The sequence below is a fragment of the Rhipicephalus sanguineus genome, chromosome 2, assembly GCF_013339695.2.
Source record: "Rhipicephalus sanguineus isolate Rsan-2018 chromosome 2, BIME_Rsan_1.4, whole genome shotgun sequence".
NCBI classification, from domain to species: Eukaryota; Metazoa; Arthropoda; class Arachnida; order Ixodida; family Ixodidae; genus Rhipicephalus; species Rhipicephalus sanguineus.
The window spans coordinates 147,849,680-147,861,917 of NC_051177.1; the positions used below are offsets into that span (position 1 = coordinate 147,849,680).

The 12,238-nt window shown below is 48.9% G+C and overlaps 1 protein-coding gene across 3 annotated transcripts in view; it reads right to left on the reverse strand.

Annotated features, from left to right (window-relative positions):
- Window positions 1-11,786, reverse strand: part of LOC119383787 (uncharacterized) — a 347,820-nt gene extending 336,034 nt beyond the window's left edge. For 2 of the 3 annotated variants that reach the window (XM_037652090.2, XM_049412675.1), the window contains exon 1: window positions 11,529-11,786. The gene's annotated coding sequence lies outside the window, so the exon portion shown is untranslated. The remainder of the gene's footprint in view (window positions 1-11,528) is intronic. The other variant, XM_037652089.2, reaches the window with a different exon arrangement.
- Window positions 11,787-12,238: the final 452 nt, after the last annotated feature.

Here is a 12,238-nt window from a genome sequence, read left to right on the forward strand (position 1 = left end):
GCGTTCTTTCGTTCTGCTTTTACAAAACATCTGGCGTCTTTCGTTGGTTTATTTCATCAATCAACGGCGTTTTGAACAAAATTTTTATTGTTTAATCACGCACAGGAGAAATCTCACCAGGCACTACCTTGGAGGTAAACAATGGCTGCTAATGGGAATGAGAGACAGAAGAAGTCGGCTTTTAGCTAACACTTACACTTCTACTTCTACTAACGTTTCCTACTGGAACATGCCAATGGCTGCTAATGGGGAATGAGAGACAGAAGAATTCGGCTTTTAGTTAACGCGCACGCTGCGAATTTTTTATTGTTCAACAACGCACAGGAGAAATCTCCCACCGGCACCACCTTGGAGGTCAAAGCGTAAGACTTGTTACGGACTACTACGATGACGACGACTACGAGGGCGAACGGGTGCCGCCTTAAGGAGCTTCGCCCCTAAAAGACCTCGTGAAGTATACCTTTCGGGTAGGCTTCCTTCTGCGGCGCAGGCGAGGACGTTCAGGAAGCACGCTTCTTGGAATTTTCGTGGCGTCTGATAATCATATACGGTCGCTTTGGCTAGTAAAAAAATCCAGAAACTAGTATTAAAATTTTGATCGCCTGAGAAGGGGCGCGAAGTATCGGCGGTGCGAAGTATAAGCGCAAATTTACGGTAACGGCAGCTACCACAACAGACTGCGGGAAGGTAATTTCCGTTGCACACGACGAGCAACCTGGTTCTGGCCCGATAAGTGGCCCACGAACTGGTACGTGCGTCACTCAATGAGGAGCCAGGGGTGTAGCGAGGATTTAGTTCTAGGGAAGGGTGTCCGATCCCCTATATGTATGCACAGTCCAGAGTAATCGGAGATGAAACGCTGAAATTACCATTTAAATGTCCTAGCGGCTAAGCGCAGTTGGCAAGTGCAGAAGTGTTCATGACACTAAATGCTTAAACGGAAAGGTATCACTGGCAATACAATACGTCCAATTCATTGCAAGTAATCTTTGAATAAACATGAATTCGCTGTTCCAGCTCATGTTGCTCACGATAGTATGTATGTGTACATCTATATGACCGCCTCGTTCCACTTATGACTCTTTGGGTAGCAAGCTGGAGAAAGTCTAGTAACGTATCTACCTGTCCTTTACTCGCTACCTCTAAAGTCCCTAGATTTTCCCCTGTTCTTTCTTAATGTAAAAAGGAAAAATCTAGGGACTTTGGCTACCTCTATATATGAATATACACAAACCAACATTTTCAGGGCTGGGGGGGGGGGGGACGCATTTCCTCTCTCTCGCCCTTCAGTTATTGTTATGCGAGGATCTGTCGCATACCGCAGCACCCGATTCACTGTACTTTTCTCATTGCTAATAACGCTAAACAAGGACACTTTAATGGTCCCCTTATATGCAAATTACTATACGCGCATTCACTGCTATTCCTCGTGAAGCCGCAGTAAAAAAGCCTCCGACCGACCACACAGCGAGTCGGGACGTCCCGATCGAAGGCCGTATAGTCCCGCCTCTTTCCTGCCGAAAACATCGACACGCCGCTTCCCGGTATCGCAGCTTCTGAAATACGCACTAGCACGCCAGTAACCAGCCTTGCATACGCACACTGTTTACACACTGCAAATAACCGCCCATCCATCATCTCGCGAGAAAATAAATGATACATCCGAGCGGAATTGCATACCTGAGCGTTTCATTACTGAAGGGAGCCGAAACGAGGCAGACTATAAAATAGTTGCCGACGACCGCGCGCGCGCGACCACGGCCGCACGCGCCGAGAGCGAGCGAGCTTCTTCCTCGAGCGCGCATCGGACGCCCGCGCGCGCTGCGTCTCCGCGCACGAACCGAACCGGCGACCTTCGTCGAGGATCTTTCGAACGGCTTCCGTTCCCGAGATTGTCTTCCTCCTACAGTCGGCCGAAACAGTCACTGTGCGGCGGCCGGCGGCGGGAAGCGCGCCTTTGATCGTGCTTACGTTTTCGACCACGTAGGAGGCAAACACGAATGCGTAGGGGGCTACGCGCATCCCCCCTCCCCCCCACCCGCCTCGTCCGCACGCCCACCCATCGGTCTTTTTTCTTGCAGCATCCGACCTTTCTCCGTCGTCGCCGCCGTCCTCCATCGTCGCGTCGCCGATGACCAAGGGGGAAAAGAATAGCCGTCTCGAGACGGAACAAATATGCCAAGGGCACGCCAGCTGGTTGCCGTCTTAAGCGCAGCAGCTGTGCAGAAAGCCACGCGATGAAGCCTGTCAAATGGTGGCAGGCACGTTCGCACCTTGATAGTCGTGCGGAGCTTTAGGAATGCACCATTTGCAACGTATATAGGGTTTACAGGGCCGAAAACGTTAGGAGTTATTGCTGTTGCATTACTATGCGTTTTATTGACATAATTTATGGTGCCTGTTAGCGATATGGCCTCCGTTTCCTGTTTTTGCGGTGTTCTTCTATTGTGTTGCTCTTTTTCTTGCCGTTGTTCACGGTTGCCCTTGCTATTTTTGCTATTGCTTCTGTCACTGCTCCTGAGCTTATGTCTGAGTGGATGTACTCAGCCAGGCAGACTTAGTCTGCCTTTAGTCCTTTCAACCCAGACAGTGTATGTACGTCTAAAACATCTGAATAAAAATAATAAAACCGGCGCACAGAAAAGAAATGGTAGATGAACCATTCGTTAGGCTGAGATTGAATGAGGACAACCTTGTCGCTATGACAGCGGGTAGCGAGCATTACGTGACATTAGTCATCATATAGCCAACTCTAGCCAACAGTCAAACATCAGTATCTACTTCTAGCGAATATTAGCCCATGCTTGCAGTATGCGTATAAATGCAGCTAGTTGAATTCGGTCAGAAGCGACCGTCGACATTATCTGATACGAATGAATGGTCGACACGACAGCTGTCCTGGATAATTACATACTTCTTTGCAAAAAAAATAATAATATTGCAAAGCGCTGCCGCTGCAGCCCGCCATCCGAAAGCAGCTTTATAGGTTATCATGACGCAGCACATTTTGTTTTGTCTTTTTTCGCTCAGGTACCAGCCTCGTCTCGATTACCCCTCCGCGCTCACTGTTCTCACGCCATTCATGCCGTACAGGTGAAAAACAAGCCGCTTGCGCTTTACAATAAACGACCACGATACCCACGCGTCCACGACAGCTTACAGATAGCTTCCTCACCGCTCCACTCCCATGTACCCCAAAAAGGAAATAAATAAAAACTTCACAACGGAAGCGAAGAAGGGTGCACGTTTCGGACGAAGGGGGAAGCGTTCCTCAATTCCTTCTACCTTGAGAGAATGATGCGGGCAACAAGGAAATAAAAAAAGAAACAAGAACCACTTTCGTTTACCACTGGGCGTCGGAGCGCGGCTGCACGCGAACAGGATTCTTCCTCTGGCCCGTCTCCCTAGTTGACAAGCAGCAAGAATGTGGCCCCACTCTTTCCTCGCGGTGCAACAAAGAATCGGTCGGCAAGGAGCCGTTGCAGTAATCTCTCGTAATAGGCTCGGTGATTACCGGCTCACCGATCTAGTCTCGGCGCGTGTCGCGACAACCGTCGCGTCCGTGTCATTGTTGAGGAAGTGGTCCCTGCTCTGCGGGGCACCTGCAAGGGGGCAGACTGCCCCTCCCCCCCCTTCCCTCTTTTCGGCGGCATGTTTTGTTGGGGTGCGTTGGGTTGGCGTTGGACGGAGTGCAACCGACCGCAGAAGCACCGCCAAACCAACCAAGACCGGACGGACACGGAGACTGGGGAGACTTCGACTACGAGAGAAGAGGCCCGGCTACAGGAACCGGAGCTCGAATGGCTTCCGCAAACGACCATTTAGATTCCCGGGTTTACGAACAATGCCGCCTCACGAGTGAATTCTTTCTCTAGCCGATGGCTTGAGCGACTGTCGGGAAAGTTTCCCAAATCGGTTCAGGTGTTTTTCAGGAAGATAGTGGCTAGGAAGAACGCTAAATAATTATTTCTCAGACAGTGAACTATGGCAGGCCCGTAGCCAGGAAATTTTTTCGGGGAAAAAGAAAGGGGGGGGTCACTTGCTGAAGGCCTTGGCTATATGAGAAAAAGACCTATTTTTATTATTTACTTTCGGTAAAACACGTAGCCCGGTGGGGTGCCCTAGCCCCCCCCCCCCCCTCAGAATTCTGATGGAGGGGGGGCTATGGCACCCCACCGGGCTACGTGCCTGAATAGAGCGACGGACTGGATACCATGAGATGGGAAGCCTTGTCGTGGACGGTAAAGGGTTACGTGGAGCGACGAAAGAAAAGTTGGAAAATGGAATCGGTTCTGGCAGGACATGGTGGATTGGAAGTTTTTGGAAGATGTCTTAGTTTTGCTGTGGACATAGTATAGACTTACGACCAGACAAGCGATGATGATGCTTATTATACACCTCCCCGCCCCCTTCCACACACTCTCTCTCTCGTAATCCGAGTCGTTGTGAGGAGCGCTGCGATAACGTACACGCCGAAAAACCGAGACGTTCCGGGATGGGCCACTTACCGTTAACAGTGGGACAGCGACATACGCATTTCAGGGTGCCACGGTGTTCCCCACAATAGCTGGACATCCTCAATGACTTCGTATCATTGCCGATTGCTTCTCCGACTTCGCGGTTGGTCAGTGACCAGTGGCGTCACGCAGCTCTGTTCGAGGTCAGGCGTTGCGTACTGGCCGCGACCACCTCACTTCAGTGTGAGCGAAAATAAAACGAAGGAAAAAAAGAACGAAAGAAATGTGTCGTGTACTTTGACGTAGGGGCATGTTAAATAACTCCCATGGGGTCCAGATTAAACCGAAGTTACTCACTACAGTTAACAACCATTACTGGAAACAACTATAAGAGCTGACGTCTTCTGCGTAATCAGGCTTTGTCGCCACTTACGGTCTCGCTTCTGATCTGCCAGCTAGAGAACGAGAATAAGTAGAAGAAAGTGTCTGCAACTTGCCACTTTCGTTTGACGCCTCACGCCTGAAAGGATCAGCCGGCGGCAACGCCAGGAATGGAATAAGGGCAGTGGCGATGAAAGAAAACATTCGCAAGGGGGAGTATAAGGAAATTCTTACCGAAGAGCGGGCAAAAAGAAAACAAGAATAAAAAGGGAATATCCATACACGGCAGTTTCATCGGTGCGCGGTTGCATGTCGAATCAAAGTAGTAGTATACGCATAGTCGCGAACCGCCGAACGACACGAGGAAGAATCAAAAGAGGCAGGCCAAAAAACAACAAAAAAAAACGCAATAAAATAAAAATCTGCGTAGGGCGTGCGATATCGGATGGCACGGCCGCGCGCTGAAGGCTCGGCGAGATGCAGCAAGCCGTCGCCCTGATTTTTGGGGGTCGAGCAGACGGCATCGTGCTCAGCGCGAGCGGCGCGCTCAGAAAGCGAAACGCTGCAGTTGGGTACCGACGCCCGCCTTTAGCGATTCATAAATTTTCTTTTTTTTTTCGGCGTCGTTTCTCACCCCCAGCTATTCGCCCGTACGACCTGCAGTAAGCAGCTTCGTGGTCCCAACTTTCGGTACACCCTGTACACTCTGACTCACTTTCCGCGGTTTTTAAGCGAGGCGGTGGCGATTTTCGTTAAGACCGGGCGACTCCGAAAAAGAACCCATCGTTCTCCCCCTTTCCTTATGCCTCGCACAGCCTTCAGGGGTGGCCATCTTTTTTTTTCCGCGTTCCAGGGTTGTTCCAATGGAGTACACATTCGACTTATAGCTTGTCTGTTTTGCTTTTCATTATGTAGCTTGGTGTCGTTTCGAGAGCTTGCAAATTAGGATCCATTAGCTACTTCACTCTCTCGTGAGCCGACTTACACTGAATGCAGCGTTGTTCCGGGTGAAGTGGCATCACCCCCAACGCGAGTGTCACGCGCGCGCTTGAGGTGCGTTGCGATCGCGCCTTCGTATAGCGCCTGACCCCGTTACGTTGAGTTACGTTACGGGATCACGGTAAGGATCGAGAGGGAGAAAGCTGGCTACTGCTGATGTAACTCGCTGGTGGAGGTGACTACCCGAGGTTCGTTAAGGGTCACGCGCATAACGTGTAGCCTTGGAGGTCGACGAACTTGTTTTTTTTTGTTTTATATCCAGGCCGCATCTTTACGACACACGTCGAAGCTTTCGCCGTGGAATTGTCGGCTAGCGATAAAACTCCGCCAGAGACGACAAAAAGGCGCGCGCGCGCGCGCGCGCGTGTGTGTGTGTGTGTGTGTGTGTGTGTGTGTGTGTGTGTGTGTGTGTGTGTGTGTGTGTGTGTGTTTTAAAAATCAACCGATTTTGCATTGCAGATTTAATTTGAGATTTCAGAACATTAAATTTAGGGTATGCGACGGACTTTTAATTGCGAATCAACTTCTTATTTACAGAGGCGGCGGCTGCGAATTATGCGGTTACCATGACCACTAACCAGCCACGCAGATGCAATTAATTCGGTCAAGTGGCACACACACACACACACACACACACACACACACACACACACACACACACACACACACACACACACACACACACACACACACACACACACACACACACACACACACACACACACATATATATATAAGAACGATTCTTCCGTAGGCTTCTGTAATCGTAAACATACTACATCTCGCGCGTAAACTTCTATTTATGGCAGACGATATGCCAGTGGTTTCTTCCTATAGAGTCTTGTGCCCCGCCCACAGTGCAGAGCACTAGACCGGGTATTTGTTACGGTAAACCTCCACACGTTTCTTTTCTTTCATCTCTTTCTTTCTCTCATTCCCTGAAAAACGCGAGCATAAAAACATCAGCGCACACGTAGCGCGCTATTCGTGCTCTCATCCCCCCCCTCCCCCCCCACCCCCCCCCCCCGACACACAGACACACCGAGTGCGGATCGTGCTCTGCTATCATACATGCACACAACACATGCGGAGAATTTCGCCGACAGCCGTAATCGCATGTGCCGTTGGGCATAGAGGACAGAGAACAATCGCGCTCGTCCTTCGCCACAGTTTCACGAGGACGTCGGCTGCGTGGAACGATCGTTATCGCGACTTCGCCGCCTGTGGTATATGTATACATACAGACACGACGCACTATCGCTTAGAAGGCGTCTGTCCAATGTCGACATTCGCAACCGCGAGGCTATAGGTGATTGAAATTATTGGAGTTCCAAGGAGAGAAAACAGATAAGCAGGTTTTTAGACTGCCCGAAGTTAAGCCGGAAATGACGTGTCAGCAAGGAAAGGAATACGCGTATAATGCGTCCATATACACGTCACATGCGCTACTGCAGATACACATCTCTCTTTCAAAACGTATGCCAGAACATTGAATTATGTATGCATGTATACACTAGGGCTTTATGTTGCCGTGAGGTGAATGAGCTAGAACACTGCGAAATACTAGGCAATTGGTAAGACCTGAGTGAGACCTGAGGCAATTGGTAAGACCATGATCAGTCAGTTTAGCCATAACCATAAACAACGAAATATATTCCAGAAATTTCTAAACATATTCGAGACATCCGGTACACTATAGTGTGAGTAGAATAGATAATGTTGATGATAATTATTCTGCGATGTTCGTCCTTTGGACCGAGCTGATCTCCTCCAGTCTTATTTCCTGAATCTATCAACCACGGAATGTGAATGATAAGAAAAGAGAAAGACAGTGAAAAAGATTATTACTTTAGACCGGCACATATTCGACTGTAGTGCATTCGCGTTCGTTCCATCTGAATTTCGGCAGCCGAATTTCGGGTATTTTTTTAATTCGCCCACGCACTTAATTAACCCTGCACATGTGACTGAGGTTACCACAAAGAAGGGCAACAAAACACCGTGCTTAAACAAGCGTCAAATAATGCACTGCTTCACAGACATTGGAACAAGTTTGACACCAAAGAACAAGAGGGAGATAGCCACAGTACAAAGATATCAACAGCCGTAAAGTGCTTACAGACAGCCCGCAAGTTCACGAAGGCTAACACACGCGTGAACACAGGCAAACAGGCACTCACGGAAGCAGCCATAAATGTAAAAGAGCCAGCTATTAAATGCTCCTTCACTTCCAGTACACAAGGACCATGTCGCGGAAGTACAACAAAAGAGCGTTTAGAGCGTCTCAAGTTTTTTTTTGTGGCGCGGGGCACGCCAACAGTTTACGTATGTGACCGAACGCTATACACGAGGTATGTCCCGTTGAAATCCCGCATCCTACTCGCGCAAACTCAAGCCCGTTCGAAACTGCCCGACTCGGGCAACACAATGAGATCACCACGGAATTGTACCGGCTTAAATTACGGAAGCGTCGCGAGGGAAGCCTAACAAATGCAATTACGCTGTCGCGCCATGTACACACCTGCGCATGCACGACGACCTTTAGAAAGGGGAGGCCATTAGCGTATTAGGCTAACAGCTCCAGCTCCTCGACAATGGTCCGAGGTATAGCAGAGCCTGAGCTCGGCAGGGAAAACGTCGTTCCGTAACTTCGGTATCATTACGTCTCCGCAGACAGCGGTCCCGAAAGTAATTCAGCGGGTTCCAAGCCGCCGCATAGCTATGCGCCTAAGCGTACGCGTTGGAGGAGGGGAAAAAAACAAAACAAAACAAAACAAAACAAAAAAAAAACGTTACGGAGCACGCGTCGCTTATAAATATTCTTCTCGACGTCCAATAGATTCCTGATGATTGTCCATTAAGCGTGCTTTGGAAAACCTACTTTGGTTTGAACACTTGTGAACGTTATGAGGTAGAGAATTACACGTACGAAGACCCTGAAAGGTTTTCAGCAGCACGCAGTCGGAGGCCGGGAGAATGACACGTTGGTAAGGCACGGGCACTGTATTCCACGTGATCAGCTATCATATGCCATACATTTCCGCATCATGTCACTGAAGCACTGATAAGGTTGAAACGAGACGTTCACGCTCGCTGATGAGCGTGATTTTCGATAGTCACTCGTTAGCAAAAAGCAACTGCATGCGGTTGCCTTATAAAATCTAACTTCACGAATTTCCAGTCACACCGTGCGTGTAGAAAATCAGCGCCACTTTGTCGAACACGTATATACGGTCGCACAAGTGGAAATGGTCGCGTGTGGGCGAAGCCATTCAGAAAGGAAACGCGACGTGGCCTACACACGGACGTCGATCCCACGCAACGCGCAACTCTTTTTTTTTTTTTAATCCGGGTCGCCCTATACAGTCTTCGTTACGTCTACGTTATAGTGTGCGTGGATGTGTAGCTGGCGCGGTTGCGGTTCGAGGTACACACGCTGTTGTTATAACTTACATTCGAAGTGGATTGCTTCGAACGCGTAGATCAGTGCCAACATTATCTTTGGAAACCACAGTGGCGCGGTTATCTCGAGCAATTTCGCATACCAGTCATTGTACTACAAAAAAAAAAAAAAAATGTTGTTGCGTTCGAATCCGTGAGTACTGTACATTTGACGCATAACAAACTGCATTGATAACTTCTTGCGGCAGCACTTTGCACAAACACCTTCATGCGCTCCCGAACAACGCTGGAAGCTTTTCGAGCACTCGCTGTAGTCACGTGGACTGCGCTACGCCTGTGCGCTCACATTTTTTTTTTTTATTGAAATGATGAAATAGGAGAGGTTGGTGCCATTATAGTGGCACATCCACGCGATGCGTCTTGGAAGGCGTACATTATGAGAAACTAGACTCTATGTGCGAGACATGCGCCGGCGCCAGACGTTTGGCGGCTGCGGCCAAATGATTCTGTGGTCGTCGTCTACGGATTTCGCTGGCGGAAAAGACTAAATGCCGTATATGTGGTGCTTCGGCAAATGGTTGCCGTCTCTGTCCACAGCAACGAGCTGGCTGGCCATCGCAGCGAGCAATCTTCATTATTTCTCTCTTCATGTTTTTTGTTCTTATTCTTAAGGCATTCAAGACTCCACTTCCTGTCGTAAGGCTCTACCGCCGTCGGCATTCACGATGCGGCGTGAATTGAAACGTGCCTCACGAGTTACGCGAATTCCAGGAGCTTATACTACACAACGTGAGTGCGCGCTACTTTTCATTCGAAGTCTCAAACGACGTTACGCATAATATATCGCGTGGCGTGCCTATTCTTGCGCATTAACAAGTTTGTGGTGCTGCGTTGTTGCTTGCGTTTATCAGCCGAGATGAAATGTTTTCGGGACAAGCCATACCTTTGTGAACGGTAGGGCCCGTATTCACAAAAACGTCTTACGCAAAAAAAAAAAAAATGTTCGTAATAGAAAATTTCGGCCAGTTGATACTGAGCATATCACTGGTAAAGCCGACCAGCCAACGACAGAACGCGCTTACGAAAGAGAGCATTTGTGGAATCGGCCCCAGTATCCTGTGCCACCACGAAGCCACGTTTATTTTGCGGATCAGCAAATTCAACTCTCAACCCGAACGTGTAGCGCATTTGATCCTTAAGCTTAGAATAACAGAGAGCTGAGCTAGTTGGTAAGTATTCATTCTAAAAAGACAGGGCGTGCAAACACGGACACAAGAAAGAAGTCAGGACACCACAAACGGCGTTTGTGGTGTCCTGACTTCTTTCTTGTGTCCGTGTTTGCACGCCCTGTCTTTTTAGAATGATCCTTAAGATTAGTCACTTTTGCTTTATTTTCACAGATTGCCAACCATACTGTAAGCTACTTTGTAGGTGACGACGGTTACTAATAGCCCAATTAAACGGCCCTGGTGCCAAATAAAACGCGTCGCAAGCTACGCAAGAGAGGGACGTTTCTTTTTTTTTTTTCCGACGGGCTGGGAGATTATGAACACCTTATCGCGATTCATGCTGTGAGAAATAACGCCAACTGAGGCGATGAGTGTGGCAGTCTTAATCTGTATGAACTGTCATGTGAGCAAACAATTTTATGGTTGACTGGCTAATTAATATCGATTCTTAGTGGTATATTGACCCATTAATGACGCCCTTATCTCCTAGTCACAGAGTGCAAGTCACTCACGTGTAGATTTATTATTATTATTATTATTATTATTATTATTATTATTATTATTATTATTATTATTATTATTATTATTATTATTATTACGAAAGATACAGCTGTAGTGGCGGAAGTGCTATCAGAAAGTGACACCCCTCTTATATGCAAACAAACCAGTTAGCTAAAATGTTTAGGTTGCATGAAAATTGAAGATTACGAAGTGGGATAATCGGGTGTATTTTTATAGCTTAACGAAATAATTTATGAGTAACCGCTATGTTACGCGGCATTTAATTTATGAGCAACAGTGCTGCGCTAAGCAGCTATAGGTACAATAAAACAAACGCAACACGTACATAAACAATTCCGCCCGCGCCTCTACAGCTCATTCCGGCCACGTCCGACGCACACTTCTGCGTGTGCACTTCAAATACTGCTAAGATATGCAACAGAGGAGCACGAATATCCATAGCACAAGTATATAGACTGTGAAAAAACACAGTGAAACGGCGAAATACTCATGCGAAAAGAAGGGAGTGGTATCGATGCAGTTCTTACGGCTCACGTACCTGTGTTATCGCGATCCGCCGACCGCGATGTGCTCGTTCTTCTAGAAATCCGTCAGGAATCCGCGTAAGCGGTACAGGCCGACCGGCCGCGCACACCCGCGAGACACCCGTCCACAAACACACACACCAAACGGGGCGATGCGGTCCGTAGCGACATGCAGCACCGATGTCGGACACCAGAAGACCACCGTCAGATTTTGCCACTGCCTCCAAGCGCAGAACGATGAAAAAACTCCACCGAAAAAAAATGCTCCTACCCGCGAGTCGACCGCACTTCCTGTAGTATGGAAACGGGCAAAATATACACAGCGATGAGGTGTTGTTGTCCGAAGAAGCTTTTTCCGATGGGTTGGCCAAAGGCGCCCGCACGCACTCACGTCGCACTCGACGGGTCCCGGTCGACGACGCGACGTTTCGGCTCTCGCGAAACCGTTCTCCTTGGACGTACGAGCCGAAAAAGCGGGACGCGGAGGAGCAACAGTCCGCCGGCGCGACTATCGTCGGGCGACTGGGATTGGGCGCGCTGCTGCCTTCTCCATCACCTACGCGGCGCCCAGTTTCTTCGGCCTGTTCGCTTTGTTTTTCCTCTCCTCTAAAGGGGGGAGACTTTTCCCCTTTCGTCAGTCACGCCAGCGGAGTAGCGAGCGAGTGACCACGTGACTAGGTGAGCCTCGACGTCACGCGAAACGTCACCACGGCACCGGAGAAAG